This window comes from Misgurnus anguillicaudatus, chromosome 19, assembly GCF_027580225.2.
Source record: "Misgurnus anguillicaudatus chromosome 19, ASM2758022v2, whole genome shotgun sequence".
Taxonomy (NCBI): domain Eukaryota; kingdom Metazoa; phylum Chordata; class Actinopteri; order Cypriniformes; family Cobitidae; genus Misgurnus; species Misgurnus anguillicaudatus.
In genome coordinates, this window is record NC_073355.2 from 47,617,183 (window position 1) to 47,628,277 (window position 11,095).

Sequence of the window (11,095 nt, forward strand, 5' to 3'; positions counted from 1 at the left end):
TCTTATTGAAGCAAAGCAGCTCACACCTGATTCATGGTGCCTGCTTCCCTTCGGTGCGTAGTACGACAGGCAGCCGCCATTAACCTTCATCTGCATACAGCTGGCTCCAGTAGTGGAGCATGGCTACATTCTTGTGCAGGAGGCTGTAGAACTTCCACATGAGAAATGACAGCTTACAGCCTTTACTTTATTGTTCCAAAAGGAGGGGAATCGTTCAGTGATGCGGCTCAGTTCTATGCTGTCACTGAAACGGATTGTAATGCATACATTAGAGCTTATGTCTCAATTCAACACGGGAGGGTTTTCCCCGAGGGGAAACCCATCTCGCATGATCAAAGTCGCACACCGTTGTTTGCATGCTCTGGTAACAGGAAGAAAGCCCTGGCTTCTGTCCCAAGGTCCTGTGTTGGGTGCGCGTTGTCAGATGCATCCCTCACAGGTTGTTGCGATTATGGAAAGCCAAAAGGTTCAAAATCGCTGGAACTCATCATCGGCTATGACACTGAAATTGCCTTGGCAATGATGGTGGTATGGGTTGGAGTCCCATTTTCTTCTAGACCTGAGGAGCCATCATGTGTTTGTCTAGACAGGCATCACATTGATGGTTTCTTAAATAAATTTCTAAGGAGGTCTGCAATCAAAGTCACGCATCGTTGCCTGCGTGCTCTGGTGGTGTGGAGAAAACCTTGGTTTCCATCCTAAGGCCTGTTTTTGGGTGCGCGCTACTGGCGTGTGACGCTGACCAGACACACTCCCCACAGGTTGGAGTACAGTATGGAAAGCCGAGGGGGACAAAATCACTACATTATTGATTTTGGGATAATGGCATTGTGGTCTCTGGACAAACTGTGCTCGTTGACGACAGTTTAGATCCCAGGCCACTTGAATATGGCAGATGCCCTGTATGGCAACACCCATTGCTGGGGAGTTGAGACTCCAGCCAGATGTGATGAATCACATTTGGAGAGGATCTGGACGCGCAGAGGTGGATCTGTTTGCGTTTCAGGACCGCACACACTGCCCAATATGGTTTTCTCTTTTCCCCAATCACTCTGCCACAGAAGTTCTGGAGGAAGCTTGCCAGAGATATGGCCTGTTGGTTTGGCCGCTGAGGGGGCCAGGCTCGTAGGCTCAGGTCTCCCAACTGAGGTTGTGAAGACCATACTTTACTCCTGACAAACCCAGTTAACTGCCCTGTTAATGTGGTGATGAGGTTTCTGTAGGAGCAATTCTCTGCTGGCTTAACTCCTTCCACTCTTAAGGTTTAAGTGGCAGCAGTCTCTGCCTACCATACTCATTTGGAAGGATGTCATGCTTCCAACTGAGGTTGTGGAGACCATATGATTACTCCAGAGCTCCCTCAGGAGCTTAGGCACTACGTGGAGAAACTTCACCTCATGGTGTTCAGCTCACCTGACAGACCCAGTCATCTGCCCTGTTTATGTGGTACTGAGGTTTCTGCAGGAGCAATTCTCTGCTGGCTTAATTCTTTTCCGTATTAGGGCTTAGGTGGCAGCGGTTTCTGCCTACCATACTCCTTCTGGAAGGACCTCATATCTCATCTGGACAACCCCTCGAGAGAGCTTTATGCCCTTAAGTGGAGAATATTTCACCTATTGGGGTTTAACTCCCCTTACAAACCCAGTCACTGCCCTGTTTATGTAGTACTGAGGTTTCTGCAGCAGCAATTCTCTGCTGGCTTAACTCCTTCCACCCTTAAGGTCTAGGTGGCAGCAGTCTCTGCCTGCCATGCTCCTTTGGAAGGACCTCATGCTCCCAAATGAGGTTGTGGGAACCAGATGATCACTTCAGAGCTCCCTCAACGAGGAAGCTTATGCCCTTCAGTAGAGAAACTTCACCTTTCGGTGTTCAGCTCACCTAACAGACCCAGTCAACTGCCCCTTGACGTGGTACTGAGGTTTCTGCAGGAGCAATTCTCTGCTGGGTTAACTCCTTCCACACAAAGGTTTAGGTGGCAGCAGTCTCTGCCTACCATACTCCTTTGGAAGAATGTCATGCTACCAACTGAGGTTGTGGAGACCATATCATTACTCCACCTTTAACGTATAGGTGGCAGCAGTTTCTGCCTACCATACACTTTTGGACTCTTTGAGGGAAGTCTACATACTAGGCCACCTGAATGTGGCAGATGCCCCTTTGAGACAACAGACATCTCCAGTGGGAGTGGAGACTACATCTAGATGTGGTGAACCACATCTGGAAAAGATTTGGACACACAGAGGTAGATCTGTTTGCATCCCAGGAAACCACACTTTGCCCACTGTGGTTTCCATGGTACAGGCGTGGCCGAGGCCCCCCCTGGATGTGTTTATCCCTCCATGGGGAAACTTTATTCCCTTAAGTGGGAAATTTTCATCTCTTGGTGTTCAGCTCATCTGACAGACCCAGTTTACTGCCCTGTCGACGTAGTTCTGAGGTTTCTGCAGGAGTGTTTCTCTGATGAGTTTACTCCTTTCACCATTAAGGTTTAACGGCAGCAGTTTCTGCCTACCATACTCCTGTGGAAGGCTGATCAGTGGGTAGACACCCATAAGTGGCTCGCTTTCTTTGTGGAACTCGCAGGTTGTGACCTTTTAGCCGCACTAGGATGCCAACTTGGGAACGAGCGGTCGTGCTGGAAGGGCTCTCGTTGGCTCCGTTCAAGCCACTTGAGACTTCACCAGATAGGTTTCTGGCCTTTAAGTCTGTGTTCCTTCTGGCTATTACTTCTTTAAAGCGAGTGGGGGACCTTCAGGCCCTGTCAGTATCCCCTGCAGGTCTGAGTTTGCACCAGGGATGGCTAAGGCTTTTCTACACCCAAAGCCAGGTTATGTTCCCAAGGTGGTGAACAATGTGCAGACGCCCATTGTTCTGCAGGCCCTTTGTCCTCCCCCATTCAGGAGTGCGGACCAGGAAAAGCTGAATTTGGTGTGTCCTGTGCGAGCACTGGATACGTATGTTCACATGACTGCTCAGTGAAGGAGTCCGAGCAGTCATTTGTGTGCTATGGTTCACCCAGAAAAGGTTTACCGGTGACCAAGAAGACTCTGAGCAGATGGATAGTGAATGCTATCTTACTGGCTTATGAACATCAGGGTATACCCTTACCCGTCGCTGTGAGTGCCCACTCTACTCGGGGTATGGCTGCCACTAAGGCCTTAGGGTCACTCCAAGACGTATGTGATGCGGCCGGTTGGTCTTTGCCGCTCACCGTCGTTAGGTTTTATAATTTAGACCTAGACTCCTCTTTAGGGTCCCAGGTTATTTTGCCTTGACTGTGTTCAGTTATACACGCTACAGGCATTTGGTAGTATGGAAGCGTGGGCATCTTGTTCCCCAAAGCGTTGCTATGGCGATGCAGCTTGAGTTTCTCGACAGGGATAGGTAACCCTGGTTCCCTGAGAAGGGAATGAGACGCTGCGTCCCCATGCCATACTCCCTGCATCCCTGTAGGCACTTGCTTCGGCACTGGTAGCGAGTGTGTTTGTGTGGGATGCCTTCTTATACCCTTGGTCCGCACGGCATCCAGCCTATATCCAATCATCAAATTATTGATTATGTGTTACACGTGGTTCAGATCAGTCACGCCAAGGCGTTCCCCAAAGCGTTGCTATGGCGACGCAGCGTCTCGTTCCCTTCTCAGGGAACCAGGGTTACATACGTAACCCGAGACATTTCATATCTCAATGTTCATGTTCACTTGTTTTATGGTGTTTTGTGCTCCCCTGTGGTGAATGGTAAGAGTTGTACCTGCCTTGGCACTTCCCATAGGTAGACATATTAGACAGGAAGTAATGTGGCAAGGGAAAGTGGGAAGGGATACAGTTTTTTGACCTACATACACAATATGGAGTTGGATGTATGTTTCACTTGGAATTTAACTCTTTTAAATAAATCATCCTCATTTCAGCTATGGAGTAGTGCCAATTTTACTTTCCGACTAGAAATGGCTAAACTCAAAATGAAGCCATTACAAATGTCTAAGTATATTTGGCCTATACTTGTTTACTGACATATAAAAGTATGAAGTCAAAATGCAATAACAAAAGCTACATCAAGAAAGCTGCAAAATACCACATGAATACCCCTGGTGAAAAATAAATATACCCTATTGTATTTCAAGTATATTTAACTTTGCAATAGTACATTACAAATATACTTAGAAATAAATGTACCCTCTTTAAATATAATGAAAGTATGCTTACAACATATTTGCTTACAATAAAACTTTTAACATACTTCAAATTCATTATAATTAAAGAAAAGTTAAGTAGCTGCCACCAGGGGGTGCACAAGAGGAAAAATGTAATGGCAGTCTGTTTCTTTAAGTGGGATTTTTCCATACAATAAATTAATAAAAAACATGAACAGTAAACATTTCCTTTGTAATCGCTTTTATTTTAAATAAAAACTATAATTTATTATTTTTTGATAGAAACGTAGAAGACAGCTGCTGTCTTTTTCTATGCACTGCTCTTCTGTTATGCACTGCAGCTGCATAAAGTTGTTAGTCACAAAGGAGGAGAGGGACCAAGAGAGAGTGAGGATTTGGAGGCAGAGAGAATAGAGAAAGCTAGAGATAGAAAATGAGCGGGAGTCAGAAGATGTGCTGGAGGAAACCGAAGAGAAGGGAAGGAGATGGCAAAAAAAAGGTGATGAGAGTGAACACCAGACGTCTTAAAAGTGGAAGCTTGTGCGTAGCTTTGTTGCATTAAATTGAAACGTTGTTGATGTTGCGTCTGGTCGTAGTTCAGATGGTGCAACAGGCGTAAATATTTTTTACAATGTCAGACGTAGCTAAGCCCGACATAGGACTTACACCCAACTTTTTTACTTCCGGCTGGTGCAAGAAAACAAAGCTTTGTTACGTTTTTTTTTTAAGTGGGGACATTTGAGGGGGTGCACAAGAAAAAAAAGTTTGGGAACCGCTGGCTTAGTGTAATCAGGGCTCCAGACTGTCACATAAATTTGAAAGTGTGCCACTGAATTTAACATCCAGTCGCACATGTGCAACCAGTAAATTTGACCATTTTTGTGATGTGACAATGAATTTGAAACAGCACATTGTACTTTCTGCATCTATCATTAAAGTATTTATTAGTAATACTGTGGAAATAGGCTTTATGCCCGGCTGCACTACTTCCTGAACTTCTGCCAGCTCCTTGTTTCCTGTCTGCCATTATTGGACAAACTGATTAACCCTTGTGTGATGTTCGGGTCTGTGGGACCCGTTTTTAATGTTTACTGAAAGAAAAATTATGCAATTAGTTGTTGTTTCAACCTCAGATTCATTGGCCTTGGCTCATTTTCTATAAAGAACATAAAAATAATGAAATTTATAATTACTGTACACTGTGTACCCCCCCTACACATTTATATTACATATGTGGTGTTCGGGTCCACTGGACCCAGGGTTAATAAGAGTGTAAAAATTGAATGTGCTATGTAACTTCACTCTGTTTTTCTCCTTCCTGTGACTCCTGTGAGTGCATGAGTGTGTTTGTATTTATGTCTGTACATATGTGATGGATGCATGTCAGAGTTTTGTCATTCTTCTCTTGCTGTAATGCCGCAAGGATACATCATGTTATATGTCATGCATGAACATTTGTCTGTACCCACTGTCCCAAACACTTTACCTTCTGTCTAACAGGAACCATTCTACATTTTACCATTATCTCTCTTACAAAAAAATCCATAGTTTTATTGTAGTAAAAGAGTAGTAATCATGGTTATTTGGTATATTGGTTAACATTTGTAAAACCATGGGTTTACCACAAAAACTGTGGTGTGTGTGTACCTGGTATTTATCACGTTGTGTGGACCAAATGTCCCACAAAGACGTGTGTGTGAGAGAGAGTTAATAATAGAGAAAGTAAAATATTATCCATGTAATTTCATCATTCTAATATGTGGCCAGTAGCAACACATTGCAATGTGTGTGGACCATAGATGGACACAGTATATGTGTATAAAATGCAAGAAATCCATACACAACCCAGCTACACAGTAAAAATCTGCTTCTTATGTGTTGTGTTGGCTGGCATGAACAGGTTAAGTGTTCAGTATGGATGTTGTCAGTGTTGGGGGTAACGCATTACTAGTAACGCGCATTACGTAATAATATTACTTTTCTGAAGTAATGAGTAAAGTAACGCATTACTTTATAAATGTACACATTAATATTTGAGTTACTTTTTTTAAAAAGTAATGCGAGTTACTTTTCAGTTTAATTCATTCAATTAAAAAAATAAAATAATGTTATGAATTAAACTGAACATATTAAAGGAATAGTCTACTCATTTTCAATATTAAAATATGTTATTACCTTAACTAAGAATTGTTGATACATCCCTCTATCATCTGTGTGCGTGCACGTAAGCGCTGGAGCACGCTGTGACGCTTCGATAGCATTTAGCTTAGCCCCATTCATTCAATGGTACCATTTAGAGATAAAGTTAGTACTCCCAAAAGTGCTATTACGCCATAAAATGTAGTTCCTCTTTTAAATCCGCTTAGAAAAGCGCTACGTTTTATTTTGTGCCACAAACTTGCTCGTATAACTACTCGTCTTAAATAGGAAAAATGTTGATGTGTTTGGTTACTTCTAACTTTATCTCTAAATGGTACCATTGAATGAATGGGGCTAAGCAAAATGCTATCGAAGCGTCGCAGCGCGCTCCAGCGCTTACGTGCACGCACACAGATGATAGAGGGATGTATCAACAATTCTTAGTTAAGGTAATAACATATTTTAATATTGAAAATGAGTAGACTATTCCTTTAACATAGAATTATGCACTCTGTGCCCCTGAGCGGGAACAGTTTGAGTCAGAAACGGAGATGGCAGGCCAGAGCTTGACATTTTTGCGATCATAAAAGCCACTTCCCAGGCCTGAAAGAGATAAAGTCTCAGCCAAGTAAGAAAAAGTAACGCAAAGTAACTTAAAAGTAACGTAAGCATTACTTAAGTAGCGTAATTAGTTACTTTTTTTGGGAGTAACTTAATATTGTAATGCATTACTTTTAAAAGTAACTTTCCCCAACACTGGATGTTGTCTTATGATACGGCATGTGTTCAGTTGGGGCCTGTGCTGTGTAGACTGACAAAAATGTGTGCAATTTCAAAAAGTTCAAAGATTAAACATCAACAGTGATGAAAATTTTTGTTTCATTTATACTTATTTAAGATAAACATGTTTTTTCCCCCAATATCTGGATCAGAATACAATTTTCTTCTTTTGTTTCATATAAACACAAAAACGAATGGCGCTTTAGTTTATTAATAGTCCTCTTCCAGTGATAAATGACAAATATTAACCATAAATTATGTCTATGTTACTTGCAATAAGGCTAAAGTAAACATCTGTAAACAATATTACATAAATTTGTATGACTGCATTTGTTTAAGATACTAACAATGCTCTGGGTCCACTAGACCCACAAACATCGTCTTGAACACCACTATGAACACCACACAAGGGTTAATCCATGTGTGCCTGACCTCAGTAGTCACAACAACAATAATCAGACACACCTGGATTAATCAGTTTGTCCAATAATGGCAGACAGGAAACAAGGAGCTGGCTGAAGTTCAATAAGTAGTGCAGCTGGGCATAAAGCCTATTAGTAGATATGTGAATATTTGGTTAGCATGTTGATTTACAGTGTGTGCCCCTAAATTTTCTGGTTGCGCCCCTAAAATTTCCAGTTGGGGGCCACTGTGCTCCTAATGAAAAAAGTTAGTCTGGAGCCCTGTGTAATAGTGTATATGCTTTAGTTTAAGGTTATTTAATGGTTATTTATTTTGCTTGTTAGCAGAAATAATACTTGTGTAGACTTTTCATGTATAACGTACTGTAGTGGGCATTTCTTGATTTTCCTTTAAAATGACTTTAGTTACGTTTTCACAGGTGGGGCAAAATTAACCCTTTGAAAACAATCATTTGATACATCAGGGAAGAAAATATTTGTTCTCATCTCTGTGATACTCACTCTTTTTCTGTTTTTCTTGTAACTGGGTGTTATGCATCTCACCAGTGTAACACTGCTCTTTATTCTCATTAAACAGATGGTCAATCTTCATCATCAGTTCTCTCATCTCTGATTGGTTGTTCATCCTCTTGCTGCAGATGTGATATCTTCCTCCACATTTCTTCAGCAGTTGCTCTAGAACAGTGTTTTTCTTCAGATCATCTATTATAGAGTCAGACTCTTCTTCTCTCTCATAAGTGAAGAGAATCATCACAAACTGAAGAACTCTGTCACCAAATACTGACTGTAGCCATTCAAGACACATCTTATCAGCATCTGTTAACTGACCCAGACGCACAACAAAGATGAAGGCAGAGATTTGATTTTTATACATTAGTTGACCAATAAGATGATCCACAGAGTCAAGGTGAAATTCAGTGAAGTCAATCATGTTGATGACTGAGACATGATGTTCTGATATCTTTATTTGTATGGGGTCAGTCCTGTAGAATACTTCATCTTTAAGAGGAGGTGGTTCTTCTCCCAGTAGAATGTTACCATGACCAAACTGAACTGATGTAGAGTTTCCAAGTACCGCAAAGGGCCGACTGGAAACCTTTTGATCTACAACAAACAGCCAAGAATTGTTATTAAACTTATTAGGAGTATAATGAATAACACAAAAACTCTGATCTATTTGTTGTGTTACCCATGAGTCAGACAGATCAGGTTCTACACTTGTGTCTGCAGGTTTCCTTCTTCTGTTTACTATCCTAAAAAAGATAATTCAGTTTCATTATAATTATTATCTATTAACTCTTTCGACCCCAGCATTTATAAAAAAAAGTTGCCAGCCAGCATCAGCATTTTTATGATTTTCACAAAAGTTTAATGTCTTCCAGAAAATGTTTTTCTTTATATATACAGTCAAGCTCAAAATTATTCATACCCTTTGTAAATATGACCAAAGAAGGCTGTGAAAATAAATCTGCATCGTTAATACTTTTGCTCTTTAAAGCGTAACTAAACCCCTGGTCAAAGCCTGACTCTACCCACTGGCAATATTTGAAAAATGCAAGAAAAGTGGGCAGATCCCAACAGAGATAGAGGGGACGAACTAAGCTCATACCAAGTGTGTGGTGAGATCGTAACAAGCTTGAACCTGCTTACGTCACGAGTCATTTTTTGTACCCAACATCCAATAGGAAAATTCAACTGCAGTAGCCACCGTTCAACCTGAAGAGGGCAGCACTTCGACGTTTTTACACCATATATTGCAGTATTGAAACACTTTATATCTTAATGTCAAAAAACTTACTAAAATCAATAAACAGCACTAATAAACCATCATTCTTACAGATCAGTAACTAAAAAAAGTTGGATTAGGGTTTAGTTACTCTTTAATTAAAAAAATCTACAAAAATCCAACCTTTCATTAGAGATTAATCATTTTAAAATGGGTGAAAATCTCATTATGAGAGAAATATTTTTCTTTAATACACACTGCTCACAATTAATCATACCCTTTATTAATTTTTTTGCAACCTCGTTTTCCCAAGAGAACAGCTCTGAGTCTTCACCTATAATGCCTGATAAGTTTGGAGAACACCAGACAAGAGTTTAGAGATCATTCCTTCATGCAGAATCTCTCCAGATCCTTCAGATTCCAGCTCCATGTTGGTGCTTCTTCTCTTCAGTTCATCCCACTCATTTTCTTTAGGGTTCAGGTCAGGGGACTCGGATTGTCATAACAGAAGCTCATTTTGTGCTCAGTGACTCATTTTTGTGTTAGTTTTGAGGTTTGTTTTGGATCATTGCCCTGAAGGAAGATCAAACCATGGCCCAGTATATGATTTCAAACAGGGACAGTCAGGTTTTTATTTTTTATCTGTTGGTATTTCATAGATTCCATGATGATCAAGATGTCCAGGACCTCCAGCAGAAAATTAGGCCCACAACATTAAAGATACAGCAGTATATTTCATTTTACACATGGGGTACATTTTACCCCTGTGTGCACCAAACTAATGTTGAGTGTTTGCTGCTAAAAAAGCTATTTGTTTTGCTTCATCAAAATATAGATATACAGTATAGTCTGTTGCTTACATTAGATTTCGTGTGAACGTGTATAAGATGGAGCCGCAGCGGTCATGTCAAGTGGGGGTTTAGTTTTTTTTTCAGTAAGTTTTACATTCTTGTGCCGGCTTGCTAGGTGTTTGCTCAGATTTTAGGTGGAATTTTTCGCTGTAGACAAAAGTTTTATTCCCACGCAGAGTGTACAGCGGACGCTGATGTTTTTGTCACCTTTAAATGTGTTAAACTCAAAGTAATGTTGGGACTTCCAAGCATTAAACGTTGCAGAGTCTTGTTCTCTTCCGCGCTCCATGTTGTCTTTTCACGTTCAACACTACACTGACTGACGGTGCGGCGCTCATACGTCATTGTCACTCGACTCACGTCACGTCACGAGACAGTCTAACGAAACAAAATCAAGGTTAAATAACGCAGTAACGCAGCCTGCTTACGGGGAAATAACAGTACTCTTATTACTGTTTTTTGCAATTGTAATCCCTTACTTTACTCGTTACTTGAAAAAAGTAATCGGACTGGTGGATGTTATGTATTTAAATGTATATAGGACTGGTGGATGTTATGTATGTGGATGTATATAGGACTGGTGGATGTTACATTCAGTATGTGGATGTATATAGGACTGATAGATGTATATAGGACTGTTGGATTTATATAGGACTGGTGGATGTTATGTATGTGTATTAAAAAAAAATTGCTGCGCAAAGGCCGTCAAGTGCATCTCGGAGAATAGCAGGATGCTCTTCATACCACGAGCGCACATGCGCGCCACACGGCCAAAATGAGATAAAGACGTGGTCCTTCATGTCTGGAGGATAGCCAGTTGATAAAATGCGTGTCCATGAGAACTGTAAGTGGACTTATGTTTTGGCTTTATTTAAGCCTATTATTGTATTAGTCTATAGTTCTTGCAAATTTAAAGTAAGTTAGCTGGTGATTTTGTTGTTTGAGCAACCTGCTAGCTAGGTTTTATGTGCCTGTTGATTTGTGATAATTGTTGAGCGCTCTTGCTCACGTTATTTATATGCAT

At 41.0% G+C, this 11,095-nt stretch overlaps 1 pseudogene; it reads right to left on the reverse strand.

The window, feature by feature from the left end:
- Positions 1-8,515, reverse strand: part of LOC129426222 (interferon-induced very large GTPase 1-like) — a 57,312-nt pseudogene extending 48,797 nt beyond the window's left edge.
- Between the last annotated feature and the right edge of the window lie 2,580 nt (positions 8,516-11,095).